Source organism: Eubalaena glacialis, chromosome 16, assembly GCF_028564815.1.
Source record: "Eubalaena glacialis isolate mEubGla1 chromosome 16, mEubGla1.1.hap2.+ XY, whole genome shotgun sequence".
NCBI classification, from domain to species: Eukaryota; Metazoa; Chordata; class Mammalia; order Artiodactyla; family Balaenidae; genus Eubalaena; species Eubalaena glacialis.
This window is the reverse complement of record NC_083731.1, coordinates 87915891-87933363: the sequence shown is the minus strand read 5'-3', so window position 1 is coordinate 87933363 and position 17473 is coordinate 87915891. Positions and strand designations below refer to the sequence as shown.

At 44.5% G+C, this 17473-nt stretch overlaps 1 protein-coding gene across 2 annotated transcripts in view; it reads left to right on the top strand.

Moving 5' to 3' along the window:
* Positions 1–1671: 1671 nt before the first annotated feature.
* Positions 1672–17473, top strand: part of TNFRSF19 (TNF receptor superfamily member 19) — a 91588-nt gene continuing 75786 nt past the window's right edge. The window contains exon 1 of one of the 2 annotated variants that reach the window (XM_061170632.1): positions 1672–2098. The gene's annotated coding sequence lies outside the window, so the exon portion shown is untranslated. Of the gene's footprint in view, positions 2099–9954; positions 10107–17473 lie in introns of those variants that run through there. The other variant, XM_061170631.1, reaches the window with a different exon arrangement.

The following is a 17473-nucleotide window of genomic DNA, read 5'->3' as shown; positions in this document are numbered from 1 at the left end:
CTTAACCACTGCGCCAACAGGGAAGCCCCTAAAATGACTATTTAAATGTTATACTGAACTCATTAACTGTTGAAACCAAAAATTTTGCTATCAAAATTTGTTCTAGAATCATAGAAGTCTGGAAATAAACACACCATAAACTACATTTTCAAATATCACATCAGGAAAAAATAAGATGAAACTAATTAGGAAGGGAAGTTATATAAGTTATATGAATTAAATTCTATTGTCTTCTAAGTTTTGCAAAAATATTTTTAACTGGCCTTCTAAAAGTTGGCAAGTTGCCATTAGAAAATAGAAAATTTTCCTTCAGGCCGTAAAAGAGTGGTCTGGAATTCAGAAATGCGCTGTAACCTAGATCGTAAAGAAGATGGAATTTTCTATTTTCTATTTGGATAAATACTAAAAATAAAATAAGCTTATTTTATTGAATCTGCTACTGTTAGGGAAGGGTAGCAAGACAATTCTAAATAATGTGCAATAAATTTCTTTATTTTTTGAAGCATATTTTCTTTTTTTAAAAAAATTAATTCATGTTTGGCTGCATTGGTTGGTGCGTGCGGGCTTGGTGCGAGGGCTTCTCATTGCGGTGGCTTCTCTTGTTGCGGAGCACAGGCTTCTAGGCACGCGGGCTTCAGTAGTTGTGGCACACGGGTTCAGTAGTTGTGGCTCACTGGCCCTAGAGCGCAGCCTCAGTAGTTGAGGCGCACGGGCTTAGTTGCTCCGCGACATGTGGGATCTTCCTGGACCAGGGCTTGAACCTGTGTTCCTTGCATTGGCAGGTGGATTCTTAACCACTGTACCACCAGGGAAGTACGAAGTTTAATCTTAAATTATGGATAAATAGACTAATGTGATGATTTTTAGTGAGTAAAGAGTTCAAACTATGGATTTAGCAGAAACGGCCCTAAAAGGCAAGGAGCACAGCTTTGGGGCAAGCACGGGGCAAGACTATCCTCTACATCATTCTTTTCTTTTGTGAATTTTAAATGCTTCACAAGTGTTAATAAATTACACCTATCTAAGAAGTACACGTTGTTTTAAAATCTAATTTTCTGAATCCCAAACTAAGACCAAGACTAAGATTGTGTCCGCCCAGGGCCTTAAGTGAGAGGGTGACAGATACCAGATACTAGATAACTCTTGGTTATCTGCTCGTTAATTACTTTAATTAAAGTACCGCTGTTTAATTGGCAAAGTCTAACAATTTAAATTTCAAAGAAAAGACAGTTTACTTATCCTTAAGGACTTGTCACACTGCAAACAAAAACACACTTTGAAGAAGTCACCCTCTCCCTCTGGCAGTGTCCTGGTGCTTCTCCGAACCATTCTGGATACTGGACCCCCGGTCTTTGGGAAGAACTGTGATTTCTCTAAGGAAGAGGCAATTATTACATGCTGTCCTCTGGAGCCAGGGTGGATCAGGGGGCTTTTCCCGCTGGAATCACCTCGCAGTACCGCCAGGCCTTCCAGCTGGGCAGCAGATGACAGAGCTGCGCTGCGTGAGTCGCAGGCGTGCAGCGCGATTAGAGGCCGGGCCGCCCTGCTTCCCGGGGCGGGGCGCGCTCCCCGCGGGCGGTGCAGCCTTCCTGCCAGGCCCGGCGCGGTGATGTCATGGGATCCGCGGCTCGGCGAGATGAAAGGGATCCAGCGCGGCCCGCTGGCACCAGGCACAGCTTCCAGCGCGCAATCAGGGCGCAGCGTGGGGACCCGAGCGCTGCGGTCCCGCCACTCAGCCCGGGCTGGGGGCACCGCCGGGCCAACTGGGTGCAAGAAAAAAGGAGGAAAGCAACGTGATCCGGGTCAAACAAAAGAATCCGAGGACGGGGAGGCGGGAGGGCGACTACCTGCTGAAAGGAGCGTTCCAGGAGCCCTGCGCGCACACACGCAAACTTGGCCTGCCTTTGATGTGCTGCGACTGATCACCGATCAGATTACGGGCATTTCATCTCGCTGCTCGTCTGCCTTTGATCTGCAGGGCTCTTTTTCTTCTCCTGGATTGGAAGATTCGTCTGGGCTTGCGCTGACATACATTTTGGGGAAGGTAGAGCTTTTGGCACAGAAGCGCTGCCAAGGAGAAACTCAGCTGCCGAAAAGGGTGAGTACTGCAAAGAGTTCAGCACGCTGAAGGCGCAGCGTTCATGTTTCGTTGTGGCTTTCAGTTCGCTTTTCCTGCGTGTTCTCAGAAAAGATGGTTCTGGTCCAGAGAGCGCGAGCATTTCTGTGCTTGAATACTATGTGTATGGATGAGAGGAAACACGATACTCGGTGCCGTTTCAGTAGTTTGTACAAAGGGTTTGCAATCTGTCGCGCACATTTTACTTGGAAATGAGTTGTTCCAACAGGACAGAAAGGGAGAGAGCTAACTTTAGCAATCACCCGCCGCTGCAGAGCCCGAGGTCTGTAGGCTGTAATCGCTCTAAGTATTTACAGGTTGCTTTACTTAGTAAACGGGTGGAGGAACTCTACTGGATGCCAGTGTTTTCCTTGTTTTCTCATAGAAAAGAGTACAGTGCATCTCTGGCAATACTGTTTCTTTATTTATTCTCTCACCTCCAAGACTCCAACCTATCAAATATATTTCCTTATGCAGTGTGTATCCTCAAAGGAATCACTGGAGAGGCATTCAAGTATGATTAAAGCCTGTTCTGGGTAAAACTGAAGAATTTTCAAACAGGGAGGTTTAAGTTGTGCAAAGTTTGGTTTTAAAAAAAAAATCCTCTAGTGGTTCTCTGGAACCTTTGGCAATAGCACAAGCCTCATGTACAGAAACATTCACAAAGTTAATATTCCTAAATTAAAATGTACTTTAAATGTAGTGACAGCTGTTGTGAGTTAAAATTTGCCAACTCTTTATGAAAACTGAGTAATCAACAGTTATGATGTTACATACAGTTTTTAGCCACATTTTTACTTTAGTTTACGCTCAACATGGCAAAACCAAAATATATTGCTGTGCTGAATTTGAAAATTAACTTGTTTTGTCAATTCAGTGATCACATGCTTGCGCGCGTGCACACACACACAGAGTAAAGTCTTTACATCGAGATGCAAGAAAATCCAGTGGAAATGTAAGAGCGCCATGTTCGCATTAGTTCATTTTAATATTCTGGTCTTAATTTGGGGGGGGTAAAATATTTATCATCACAATAGTCTATTTTAATGCTAGCCGAACTACAGAGAAAGTAAGTGATGAGAGAGATGGGTTATTCTTTAGTCTGAAATTCTGATGAGACAGGAAGGGCCTAATGAGTCTCATTTCACGTGTAATTAATTTTTCAGAGCCAATTAATTAAATTACTTTCTAAACTTTCCTCCTGATATTCTAAGGAGGATAATTAGCATTGTTTGCTTAATTTTAAAACTGATAGCTGTTAAGTGGAGATTATTTAAAACCATACCAAACTATATTTTTAAGATGTGTCAGTAAGAATTTGAAAGATTTAACTGTTGTTTTTAGTCATGCCAAGAGAGGCATTTAAATTTTTGTTTTACTGACAATGTGACAAAGCATGTTCACAAAATCCTGAATTATCAGCTTAGGTTGATTTTTTTCATTTGTTTGCTGAAAAAGTCCTCTTTAAATCACAAAAGCAGTACTAATGTTCACATTAGGATAAAGAAAATTAAACTTTTAAAATAATGACTGGAGAAGATGCCCAAAGAAATAGTGTGCTTAAGAACTCGGTCATTTAGTTCATGTTTGGGACTTAAAACATTTTTTTAATGACTATTTATTCTGCTACTAGGTTCATTCTAGCAAACAGACTTCCTTCAACACAAAACAAAAGGGAGAATTAGCAATTATCTGATTAATTTAGGTTTTGTAGAAAACTAGCTTGGGCAAGTCAAGTCATTGAAAATTCACTTCAGTGTCTGAATTAATTCAGTTAATTGTTTACTTCTTGTGTCTTGGTTGAGAAATAGATTGTATTTGATTTTAAAAGAAGGATGCCTATTGCTGAATGTGCAGGTACAGTCTCAAAAGCTGTCTCTGAATTAATTGCCGCCTGATGATCTTGACTGTGATTTAAGAGGGGATACTCCATTAGAGTTCCACTGAACGAAACCCTTATATTACATTTTTTAAGCACTTTCCTATCTGTTGCTTCAATGGCAGCTTTGTTACTGCAGAAAGTCCAAGACTTCAAAAGACTTATTTCTAGTCCTGATTCTGTCACTGATTAGCTATGTGACCTTAAGGGATTTGCTTCACTCCCCAGTGTTCTCATATGGGAAATGAGGGAGTGGATCAGGTCATCCTCCTGAAATAGGCAGGGTGGAATTTTTATAGCCATCTTACAGATGAGGAAACTGAGATTGCAGAAAAGTCACTTGACTTTTTTAACTAAGTTACATGGTCTGTTTTCCAAGTCCTGGTCCTGTGTCCTTCCCAGTTCACCATGGATATTTTCCAACACCTGCTAAAACAAATGCACTGCTGACTGGAGAACAGGGTTAGTTTGAAAGATCAAGATAACCACTTCCTTCTGCTATGCAGTTTTTGTTTCTATGATAGATGTGTCCGTCAACTGGATTAGTCCACTGACTTCCCAACACTTGCTTTTGCTTCCGTATTTCTAAGCAGTCTGAACACAATTACTGCTACACATAGTTTACCATGATATTTAAAATAATTTTCACAAAAATTTAATATATCAATGCAATGTAGAATTATATATGTTTGTGTGTCTGTGTGTGTATGTATGTATATATACGTGTGTGCACATATATATATTATGCACATCTTTTGACATTATGTGCACATCTTTTTGTGTTTCCAAGGATTTGATACTTTCTTAGAAGATGTCAGTGGTGTGCATGAAAAGTTTAATAGTTAATTAAAGGTTGTTATTCCTCCAGGGAGATTCCCAGTGGGATTTTGTGAGATTTCAGTTTATATATTCAGTATGGGCTGGTACATGATATATATTCCCTATTATATTTGATTATGTTAAGAATCCTTGAACATGTTTTCACTAGCTCCTTCTGGGTTTTTTCTTGAAAAAAAATGAATATATTTCTTGTGAATAAATTTATTTATTGACTATAAATTTTACACATATACACTGCTCTCAAGGCCAAATATCTTTCATGTCTTATCACCCTCATAAAGGTTTCATATAAAGCTTTACAGATTATTACTTAGTAACATTCACTAATATTTATTAATGTACTAGTTATTAATTCAATAATATTTATTGAGTACTTGTGTGCTAGGCACTCTGACAATATTTTTCAGGACACCATCTCATTTAAATTTCCAGCAATTAAGTTTGTCATTCCAATTATACAGATGAGAAAAGTGAGGCTCAGAGGGATTAAATAACAAGTGCAAGGTCACAGGGCTGATTAAGTGGCACCACTAGAGTCTATCTGATTTCAATTCGGGTTCTTTTGTTCTAGGGCTGGGCAGTTAATTCCTTCTATTATAAGAATTACATACAGCTGAACTTAACTGTTAGCAAACATTACAGCCAAAATTTGGGGGCAAAAACGTGCTCTGTTTTTCTTTCCTTCTTTTGGTATATTTTATGAGCGCTATTAGAATTTTTTGATAGGGGTTTCCATCAGTTGGCCTAGAGTCTTCAACTATAAAGGACCTCAGGACGTAATTCATTCTTCCTCTGCTTCAGGACTGGACCACACTCAAGCATCCACCATTGGTCTGGCTGGTCAGACTCCCTGTGATGGCAGGGCTGGTCCAAGGCACCCTGGAAACGTTCAGAAACTGGTGTGCCTTTAAAGAGTGATTCTTTAAAATGTCAGCACCATTTAGAGGAATGGGCTATGAAAGGGGGGCAGGAGGAGGCTCCCTGGTGGCCGTGCTTAATTTCTCCTCAACTGTCACAAGCCATTCAGCTTTGCTCCAAACTGCCCCGCAGATCCACCCACTTGCTGAAATCACCACTCTGAAGTGACCAAGTCTCACATCCTTCCATTGAGAAGTACTTCAGCATCATCCATTGTGACTTAACTCAGATCTGTGGTGAGAAGGTGGAGGGAGGTGAGATGGGGGTGTTGAGTGACTTTATGAAACCATTTCTTCCAACACAACCCACTCCCTTTGTGAGAAGAGTTCCGGGAAGTACAGCTTTCCCCATCCTGTTAATGGTCCCCAGTACTTAGACAGCCCTATGGCCTAGCCTCACTGGCTGCTGCCCTGCGAGCCTGTTCCTTAATTCTGCACGTGCGGGGAGTCCCCTGTATTTATCGGGAAGCAGAGGAGGAGAGTCAATGGCTCGTTTCTCCTCTCAATAAACACATGAGAAGAGTCTGGCCAACGCAGTGTCATAAACTCACCAGGGTCAGTGCAAGTGCTGCAACTTATAGCACCTTTGCTCTATAAATGTCATGAGTTTGACATTGTATCAACTAAATAAATACCCTCCTTGGACTTTCCATGTGTATTAATTTAAGCATTCGTGGTACGGTGATGATTATATTAGGGTTCAGGAGGCCTGGATTTTGGATCCTGCTTTGTTAGTAACTCGGTGTGTGACCTTGGGCAAGTTGCTCTCCATCAGGCCCCAGCCCTACGCTGATAGTTTGATTGGCAGCAGTGGCTGCTGGGAATTACTTAAATAGCTGGGTCTTGGTTATTTTCCCCCTTATTTTCTTAACTATATTTGGCAAACTTTACAACTCTTTGAGATTGTGGCCCCCATTTATTCATTCATTCAACAAATTTTTAATGAGTACCTACCATGTGCCAGGCACTGTGAACAAAGGGACAGAATTCAGGATTCTCATGTAGCTTGCATTCTATTCCTTTTTCCCATGAAATAGTGCTCTACATGGAAATTACTAGAAAGTCAAACAATTTTCCATTAACTTTGCTTCCAGTGAGCTAGCTTATCACTGAAATTATTTTCTCAAGAAGTTTGTTACTTCATTGGTTCAACTTTTTTAGGAATATATTCTAAACAAATACACTGCGTATCAGCTTAGATATTGCTAAAACTAGCTTCAGAAAACCAACCCGTAACATAGTCTTAAAAACAACACCTCTGCCGAGATCTTCATAAGAATTTGGCTTTTTCAGGGAATTCGCTGGTGGTCCTGTGGTTAAGACTTCGGGCTGTCACTGCCATGGGCCTGGGCTCAATCCCTGGTCGGGGAACTGAGATCCCTCAAGCCACAGTGGCCAAAAAAAAAAAAAAAAAAAGAATTTAGCCTTTTCACTAAAATTTCAATTCATTAATGATAGTCAGTGCTCTAAAGGGAGAGAATGCTTGCAGCCCTAATTCTAAGCATTGGTTTCATTGCGAAAGAGCCTAGGAGTCGTATGATTCTTTTTGTGCCACCACTGGGTCCTCCTTCCTTCAGACACTGTCCCCAGGTCACTTACGCTCAAAGTGAGGTAAGTGGGGAGCATTTGTTAACTTAAGCGGCCTCTTCTTTAAAGAGTAAGAGGCACTTAACGGCTACAGTGCAGAGGTTCAATGGCTCTCCACTGTCAAATACCATTTCAGTTATCATCGATTTTTGATGCTTGGCATTGTGTGCCTGACAAAAGGTACAGCCCTGCCAACAATGGCTGCCATTTAATGAGCACTTACTATGTGCCAGGCATTGGGCCAAGCTCTTTAAATACCGTATCTTATTTAACAACGACCAATGAAACAACTTATTTCAACAGTAGAAGATATAGAAAATTGGGAAGGTCAAGTAACTTTTCCAAGGGCATGCAACTAGCCAATGGCCAATTGGCCTCCAAGGCCAGAATATGCGATGCCAAAGGCTGTGTACGTTAATAGGATCTGTCCGCAGAGAGCTAGCAGCGGGCTCACGGGGAAGAGCAGTCACATACAGATGACATGATGCAAGAATGAGTGAACTAAATGTGCCACTGTCTCTAAGAAGGAAGGGAGGCCAGAGAAAAAACAAAGTAGTTCCTGGGCTGGCAGATTAAATTCCTCTCAGAAAACACTTATTGAACATTCGTGTGAATGTTTGATACTATCACAGATGCAAGTTTGAGCAAAATATGCTGCTTCTCGAAAGCAGGACTCCTTTTAAGTCCTTGAGGAAGAAAACTAAGTCACAGGAAGTCAGGACAGGCGGGTGCTGCCATTGTGGCAAAAAGGCCTCAGACCTCGCCGTGACTCCTGAGAGCTGTGGCTTCTGAGCTGGTTCCTTACCAACTCAGGGGAGGGAGTATCAAGAGGAAGCTTGGGGAGCAAAGGAAGGGCACGTTCAGGGCACACCGGAGGCAAGGCCCGCAGACCAGTTTGGCCAGAACTTAAAGTGTCCCGTCTAGAGGCAGGAAAGACAGAGCTGAAGATGTGGGTGGAGCCCAAACATGGAAATCCCTGACCAGAAGCCATTCTTCACAGTGAGGAATCTTTGTAAATCTTTTCATTGGACAGGGACCACGATGAAAGGCAGGGGGAAGCAGGATGGGTGGAGCAGAGCAGCCTGGAGGGAGGTTTGAGGGCGGGGCATTCATGGGAGAGGTGCGGAGGGCCTGTATGGCACAGGCCGTGGACCGGGTGGTGGGATGAAGAGAAAACGAGGAGGAAGGGGTGAGTGTGTGAGACCTCACAGAGAAGCAGCAGTAAGTCAGCTTAACCACGGCGGCCGGAGGATGCCCTGTGTGCTGGCCTCTGGGCTACGAAGAAAATAAGCTGTGCCCTTGGGAAGGTGAGGTCTAGTTAGACAAACAGGTAACTTCCATCTAAGGGCGAGCTTGTTAGGGAACCTCGGGGTGTGATGTGGTCCCAGATCACAGCTGACAGGTAGGCTGGGGACAGGCACACTCGCCTTGACGTTCAGGTAAGACAGTGCGTATCATTTGTAAATGGTTAAAAATAAGTCGTGATTGCGGTTTCTATTCCGGCCATGACAGCCTTGAGGCTGACACTTGGAAGGATATTTTTAATGTATTTTGTACAAGTACCTAGTAGCGCATTCGGCATTCTCAGTGCGGGGTCATGAGACGGGCGGATTGGTGACCAACTGTGACAACTTACTCACTCTCTCAACAGACATTTATTGACCGCTACTATGGGCCTTGCGGTATAGAAAGGAAACATGGGATTTGGTTCCATTCAAAGAGACGTGCAGGTGTGCCGGGGAAATCAAAACCAACACAGGAAGTGGTGGGCGCCCCTGCACCAACGCGGTGCGTGCGCAGTCTCTTGGGTTGGGGGGAAGTTTGTCCACTTTCTCACTGGACGGATGAACGACAATTGCTTACATTTCTACAGCATTGTATTGCCGAAAACCTAGTTGTTCTGTACATGGTTCTTTTACTCCTTCCACTAAATCTGTAGAGCGGGCACCGTTAGCCTCGCTTCGTAAGCGCGCAAAGTGGAGAAGTTTCGACACCGTCCTCGAGCCGCGTGTGGAGGCACAAAGCCCGGACCTGCGCGGCCCACGATCCCCGGGGGCCTGGGCCGGACCGGGCTGTGCCCGCGCCGAGGCGGTGGAAGCACCCCGACCTCTGGAGGCCAATGTCCGGCGAGCGAAATGGGGCGGACCCGCCGGGAAAAGCATCTGCGAATGACGAGGCGGCTGGTGGGCCGGGTCCTGGTGATCCGGACCCACCGCGCACACGTGTCACACCGTTTCCCGGGCCTTTCCTGGCGCAGAGGCGGGCGCGGGGTAGAAGGTCACCGGCAGCGCAGAGGCACAAAGGCCTGGAAACAGGTCCAGGTGGACGCGAAGGCGCCCTCTAGCCGCAGGCGGGTCCCCGACACAGCCCCGCTCTCCGTGGTCCTGGTGGGCCCCCTGCTGCCTGCCCAGGTCCGCCTGCGGGATGCAATCAGCAGCTCCCGCAGCCCGGGGGCCACCAGCGGCTGGACCGCGGCCTGGGGCACTCGGGGGTCTGCGGGGACGCGGCCCGGAGCCGAGAGGGTGGGTGGTGGGCGGTGGTTCCGATGTGGGCGGGGCTCCCGGTGGGCGGGGCCTGGAGGCGGCGGCCGTTGCCGGGCTACGGGGCAGCGCGGACCCGCGGCGCCTGGACGTGCCGGGTGTGCGCGCGTGGAGGGGACCCCGGCCCAGCTCCGCACCGAGTGCCGCGCGCTCAGCCCGGCTCAGCGCGTACCGGAGCGTCAGATCGCCGCCGGGACCTGCGGAGCAGCTTCTAGGCACCCGGGAAGGTAGGTTCCCCGCCGCCCCCGGGGCCGTGGCGCCGCGCCGCGCGGCAGATCCGCGCGGCACGCGCGCGGAGAGGAGGCAGCTGCGGGTGGAGGGAGGGGGCGCCGGCCTGGGCTGCTCGCGTGCAGAGTAGGGGGCGGGAGGACAGGGCCGGTGGAGGCGACTCTCGGGAGGGCTGACAGCAAGGCCACCAAGATGCTGCAGCTGGAGGAAGCGGAGGGTGTGAGCACCCCCCGGCCCCCGTGGGCGACGGGAGTGGCCGCGCTGAGCCCCGCTGTGCAGGGATCTTGTAAATAGAAAGACTGCATGTAGGCGAAGGTGCCTGAGTGTGTTAAGTGTGTGCGCGAGGCTCTCCCGGGGCCTGGACGGGGGCGCTCCAGCCCGTCCTGGCGGGAAGCGGTCTGCAGGCCGGCCGGCCCGGCGGGAGCTGCGGAGGGGAAGGGAGGGCACTCGGAGGATGTGCCAGCAGCCCGTAGACACAGTGATGGGAAGGCCCGCTCTCACAGCCCTGGTCAAGGATCTCATGCCATTTCATGGAACAGAAATTTAGCTCATACAGTCTTGAGGATGACGTTTGGAAGCATCCAAATACAGCGATCTGTTTTGATGGTAGCGAACTATGCGTCAAACCTGCAGTTACCATTGTAAGAAATCCAGGTCACTTTTTTTTTTTTGCATTTTAATAAAAGGACTCAATTTGCAAACAAAAAAAAAACATAAGCATTGTTCGATATTTCTTTAATTGAAACAGTTTAACAAACTACTTATGAATGGGTGGTTTTTACTCCAATGACAGTTTTCCTTTACTAGAAGACGATTTCTTTATATAAACAAGAAACAGTTATTGTTAAACATGACTTCTGTAAACAGAAGGATTTATTTTAATATGTTGTTATTTCATGACCAGATACTTGTATGCAAAAGGGAAGATTATATTGCATTCATTCAGGATTTACTCCATATGTTTTATGTTGTACAGCTTCACCTTAGGTGTAGTTTAAAAACATGTTTATTTAAAGCACTGCTTATTATCTAATTTAAACATATGTAACTAGAGGGGCTGAGAATAGAGTCCTTCCCTGGAAGACAGTTTTTGACAGTTATTCACAGAGATGTCAGTACTTAAAAAGAGTTTTTCTTCGCATAACATTTACCAAGTTCTGAGAATAATACAAAACATAGAAATGCAATTTCATTTTGAAAATACTGCCTTGACATGAATACATAGTGCATTATCATGAGCTCTATGTTTGTTCCTTTTTAACCCATGGAAGTGTCTCATGACATCTACTTTGTTACTGAGGCCACATGGCTTTATTAACTTTGGAATGTTTTTCCAAAATAAGTGCTAGCTCTAGGATGTTGTGTTAGCATTTTCTGGGACATTCATAGAAGTTATTTGTTTCTTTGATGGGGGTATTTTTAGGCTCTGAGTCCAGGCTGGATTTTGAATTTGAAAGGTAAGGACATAGGAGGACTTTGTGCACTTGAAATTGCAATGTAAAGTGCCTTTCCTATCCAGAAGACTTCAATAAGGAACACTGCTAAATTTAATGTTTAAGAGGCTTTTTAAAAGAACAGAAAGAAAAATTTTTTTTACTTTAGATGGTCATCAAATTTAATTTATATATAATGTGTTTGTACCTACATGTAATAATCACATGCTGTGCTTGATATGTTAATTTAATTTACTAGTTGTAGCTCTAATATATGAATCCAGGGTATGTTGGGGACATTTGAAACCTAAGTGAGGAATTCTGCTAACATGAGGAGAATATTCTTCTCCTTTTTCACCTATTTAAATCTCTGAACCCAAGCTTAACCCAATCCTCTGCAACCAGTTCAATGATTCAAAATATAACACAGCGGGCTTCCCTGGTGGCGCAGTGGTTGGGAGTCTGCCTGCCAATGCAGGGGACGCGGGTTCGAGCCCTGGTCTGGGAAGATCCCACATGCCACGGAGCAACTCGGCCCGTGAGCCACAACTGCTGAGCCTGCGCGTCTGGAGCCTGTGCTCCGCAACGGGAGAGGCTGCGATAGTGAGAGGCCCGCGCACCGCGATGAAGAGTGGCCCCCGCTTGCCGCAACTGGAGAAGGCCCTCGCACAGAAACGAAGACCCAACACAGCCATACATACATACATACATAAAAAGAATGTAAGCAGACAAGAATAGCATTAAAAAAAAAATAAAAAATAAAAAAATTTTAAAAAAAAATTTTAAAAAAAAACCCAAAAAAAACCCCCCAAAAAACCCAAAATATAACACAGCACAAAAAACTGAAGACATCTTTAATGAAGAAAGCCAAGTCCTCTTAAATCTGATGAATCAATATTTAAAGTCAAGCATTTAAAAATCTGGAAAAGGCCAGCATGCTCTATCTGTTGACAACAGGTTGAATAAGAATACCCACCTCGAATAAATGTACACCCCAAATAAAGAGACAGCTGCTTATGTGATAAGAGAGCCGGGAACAGTTAAACAGTTCAAGGCGTTTGTCTCATGGCAGCTGATTCTTAAATGTTCATAGCCTTTCTAAAATGACCTTCTGGCTGAAGAAAAAGAACAGTCAAGCAGTAGGAACGCAATTTCCTTTCATGATTTACTGGCTGAGCAGTGAGTTCATTCATCGTATTTTATCTGTCTCAAATGTTTACATTTAAAAGTAAGATGTTTAAACAGTATTGGGTTATCGTCTAGTCCACACATCACAGAATAGGTACCTTTTAAATTGACGTTTTAAGACCTGGGTTTTTAAAAAGAGAACAACCAACCTCAGCAATTATATAAGACAAAGGAGCTTGTCTACCTCAAGATTAGATGTTATTCAGCCAACTCTTCCCCTCCGTCTGCTTGGATGGCTCTAATCTGAGGAAATTCTAAAAGAATGGAGGCCTCTCATAATGGAGAACACTACACGTGTTACAAAGAAGGACTTTGGAATCTATCCAGGCTTCTAAAATAAAAATTTAAACAGCTGTGTTGTAGACATTATTATGCACAATTCTCTAGAATAGATTGTGTCAATGTTTGGGGTCCCCTCAGACCTTGATGCTACAATTGTCCTATTTGTATTTTAGGATTGAGAAACATTTGTGAATTGGGGGGAAGAGTACATTAGTTACAATCCGCTTGTTGATTGAACATTCTGAGAATACTATGACTGATTTTCCTAAAGCAAAAATGATAGCATCTACAGCTCAGAGAAATGAAAAGAATTAGTCTCAAAAAACCGTATCCTAGGTTAAGTTCTGTTGAAAAAAATTATAGGAGCCTGACGGTGACTGGCCCCTAATGTTTTTGAACTTTGGAGGAATTGAAGATATTGTATTTGGCAACAGCACATTTTAAAGCTTGTAGAGTTTTTAGTAGAAAATACTTCTTGACTTGAAAAGGGAAATCATTCTCATTTCCCAGCCAACAACAATATGTATATTTTTATTACCGCATACCTTCGTGAGCTTCCTAGGCTACAAAAAGGGCTGCCAACCCTACCGTGTAGGAAGAACAATTTTCAGGATATAGTGAAATTGAAGACGAAGATAAAGAACAGCTAGAGGCTAGGGGTTATTGCCCCGTTTGGAAATAGCAGTACCCTAAATTTCTAATTAATTTTTTATTCTCTTCACATATGGGACTGACATTATTCTCAGCCATTTATGATTCTGTTCCACCATTAAATGTAAAGGGCTGTATGTGTGGCATTGGCGTCATTTCAGTGCTGATTTTATAAATTGTAAGCCTGCCAGTGTACTTTAATGTTGATTTCTTTAAAAATATTTTAGCATATTGGAAAAATGTATGAGTTGGTTGTAGCTTCATGACCTAATGTTAATACAGTTTTGCTAGATGAAAATGTTTACATGTTGCATGCCCTGTGTGCTGGATAATAAATCAAATGGCTTTGAAGGGATGGGGGGGGGAAAGAAAATTAAGCAACTTATTCTGAAACGAATTATCCAGATTATTTGAATTATTTCAGATTCATATATTTTGGTTATTTATAAGATCACAAATAAAGACTATTCTCAAAAAGGTTACTGAATTGTTAAAATTAGAAAGATACATACCAGATCTTCCTCCTTGATGATCTTTGTCGATATTATAGCCCTATATTCAGAAATGGGGTCCTCACCTGAATTGTCTGCTACCACCATCACTTACAGTTCAAGCTCAAGCTGTGGTTGCACAGCTTTTTCCCCTATATTATTTTATCCCTTACAACAGCCGTAAGAGTAACAATATTATCCCTAGCTAATGAATGTCTTCATTTATTCAGTATCTGTTGGGCACATATTTTGGGTGAGTTACAGTTCTAGAGGGAAATCGCAGTTCTTGTCATGAAGTCCTCAGACCCTAACTGATGGTAAACTCAGATGGCTTGGTTGATGGTGAATGAAGGAAGGTTGCCCCGTGTGACAATAGGGAGGAGTAGGGACTGGAGCACCAGACGCCTACGTTCTTCTATGGACGGGACAACAGATGCTCAGCTGTAGCTCATGTTGCCTTAATGTGGGACTCATGGATGCCAGGCTTTCTAATTTTTCAGGAAAATGCTCCATTTTTAATATTGAAAACTTATTTTTAAAATTAAGTGCTGTACTGACAGAAGGAAACAATGCATCCTGGCAAGATGCAATACAAGAGCTACAAAGAGAGAGAAGGAACCAGATAATCATCCTGTGAGACAGAGAGATATCCAGGGTGCTATGGAAGCACCGTGCCAGATTTAGGGAGATCCCGGTTTGACAGATTCAGGGAAGGCACGGTAGATGAGGCACAGTGTATAGGAGAGCCCCAAGGCAAAAGAGGGGGCGGCAGTGGAGGGACCTGCAGGTTGAAGCAGCCACCGCGGTTCAGATCCAGGGGGCTGCCCCTCCCCAGCTGCTCCCGGAAACCCTGAGCTTTGCCTGGTGACGCACCAGCCCAGGTCTTCGGGATCTGGACGAGGAAGGGAAGGGGGCTGCACTTCGTTTCAGCATCTGTTGGATTTACCCTGTCTAGAGGCTGGCCAATTAGGACGCCTCCCTGTTAGTTACCATTCATTCAAATGAGCAGGTTAACTTGATAAGCAGCCACTTTCTCTGCCGCTTAACAGAGTGTTTGCCAGCTCTGTGCTTTGGGCTCCTATCTCTTCTTTTTTGCTTACCTGGTTCTCCTGACACCTGCTTGCATTTGCTGTAGAGCAGATGGTGAGGCAGGAATGCCACACACCTAGATTCCTGTAAACCAGCATCCTTGGTCTTCTCCTGATATTTAGGCAAACTGTGAAAACCCTTGTGGGCCCATTGTACATAATCTCATAATGTGTGTATCTTGTGCCTGACAGGTCCTCCCCCAGATAAACAGAACACGGAATTCTGTCTGTAAAAGCATTTCTTTACCTTGGCCAGACCCAGAAGTTAAAAGCAATTTCAGTAAATATCTTTTTATGGCCTTATTTTTATTTTAAATATTATTACTTAAATGCTTGTTATTTCATTAACTTTTCCTTCTTTTTATGAATGCCAAAGCATTTCATAAGGTATTTCATTTGTTTCCAGGAAATTCAAGGTCACGCTTATAACACTGCACTGGCTAAATTGTTTATTTCTAAGTAGTCTGTGGCCAGGTGGTATGATAAGTCTCCGCAGCCCTGCTTAGCTGGGAGTCCCTGCAAAGCACACCTTTGCGGCATCCTCCCCCAGATGGCACCACCTCCTTTCAGGCACCTAATAACTGCTTAATCAGAGTTGGTGTTCGTTCAGCGTGTTATGTGGTTACATAGCTTTGTTCGTGTTGACCAGGTGGATGTAGTCCTACTGTGCTAAGTGGAAGGGACTTGGATGCTCAGCGCGGTGGGTACAGCCCTTAGTCAAGCTGGCAGAGCGCCAGGGCCCTGCCTCGGGGTCACCAAGCGTGAATTTGCTTTGGTTTCCACTGTTTCTAGTACATGTGTCCTTCGGCCCTCAGCGTTCTCCCCATTGTGTGGCGATAAAGATCTACTTTAGAGGGTAGGTAGTAAGGAAAGAAGCTGCACTTCTTCTAAAGCACCGACACAGTACTTGATACCGTGAACACTAAGTTCACACTGACCCTGTTCTCAGTCTTCGAACGCTTTCTGCAGCCTCAGTCCAGAGGTCTGAAACGCTACCTGCCCCTCGATTGCGACTGTCTGCATCATGTCCCACATTTGTCCAGAAGGTTGCGGCCTTCAGGGGCTGTCACACACACTGGACCATTTGCTCCTCAAGGATGATATCACTAACAGTGGCGGCCACCATCGCTAATGAGTATTGAGCGCTTATTCTGGGCCAGGAACAGTGACATCTTCCAGCTGTTAAGCTCACTATTCCTCACGGCCGTCAGGAGGCGGTACTGTCACGACGCCCAGTTCAGAGAGAAGGAGACAGACTTGGGTCAGGTCCGCAGCTGGTAAGCGATGCTCCCAAGAACAGCAGGAACCACGGCAACATTAGCAAACATGAGCTTTTACTCTGTCCCAGGCCCCGGGCTACGCATCTTACCTGCATTATCTCAGCGGACCTTCCGCACACCCCATGAAAAGGGGTCTGTTTCTGTCTCTATAGATGTGTGGTCTCAGAGTGACTTTGCTAAGAAATGGGACTGAAAACCCAGGTATTCCGGTTGCCCTTTTCGCGTGACCATTCTCAATAACGCCCAGGCTGTTTTCAGTTATGGTGGGTTTACCTGCAGAAGACTCTTTGAACTTGGCCTTTATATCACCCTGATGGCTCTCAGGATCACCCACCCAAGTCTAAATTACATCTCAGCCTCTTGGTATAAAAAGCCAGGTTAAACAAGAAGCCACAGAAAACAGAAGTGGCGTATTTCAGTGGCACAGTTCAATCCCCAGCTCCCAGTGTAAGAAATCTTCTGTGAAGAACTGCTTGCGCTTTTAAAGCCAATTAGGATTTTTCAAAATACGTCACTATATCATTTAATCCTGTGTCCTAATCTAAGGCACTGAATGCCTTGAGAAGGCAATAAGATTTTATATAAATCTGAAACAGAATGTTTATCCTGTTCACCCCAGAAGAATTAGATCTGTTACGTGCAAACAAATCTCAGGTGTTTTCCACAATGTATTTTTCATTGTTTTGTGCTTCTTCATTCACTTAGTTAATTCAGGAAACATTCGCTGAGCACCTTTGTGCTCGACGCTGGGAACACAGAGAATTCTAGGTGTGGTCCTAGGATTGAATGCTTTAAAGGAACATTCAGTCTGGGAGTGAAACTGACCTGCGGTGTGATGGGTCTTGTCCATGGACGTGGAAAGGGCTGTGGAACCCCAGGGAGGACCTCACTTCACTCTGCTTGGCTGTGGGCCGCGTTCAGCAGAGTGATAGTTGAGCTGGTTCTCAGAGGGA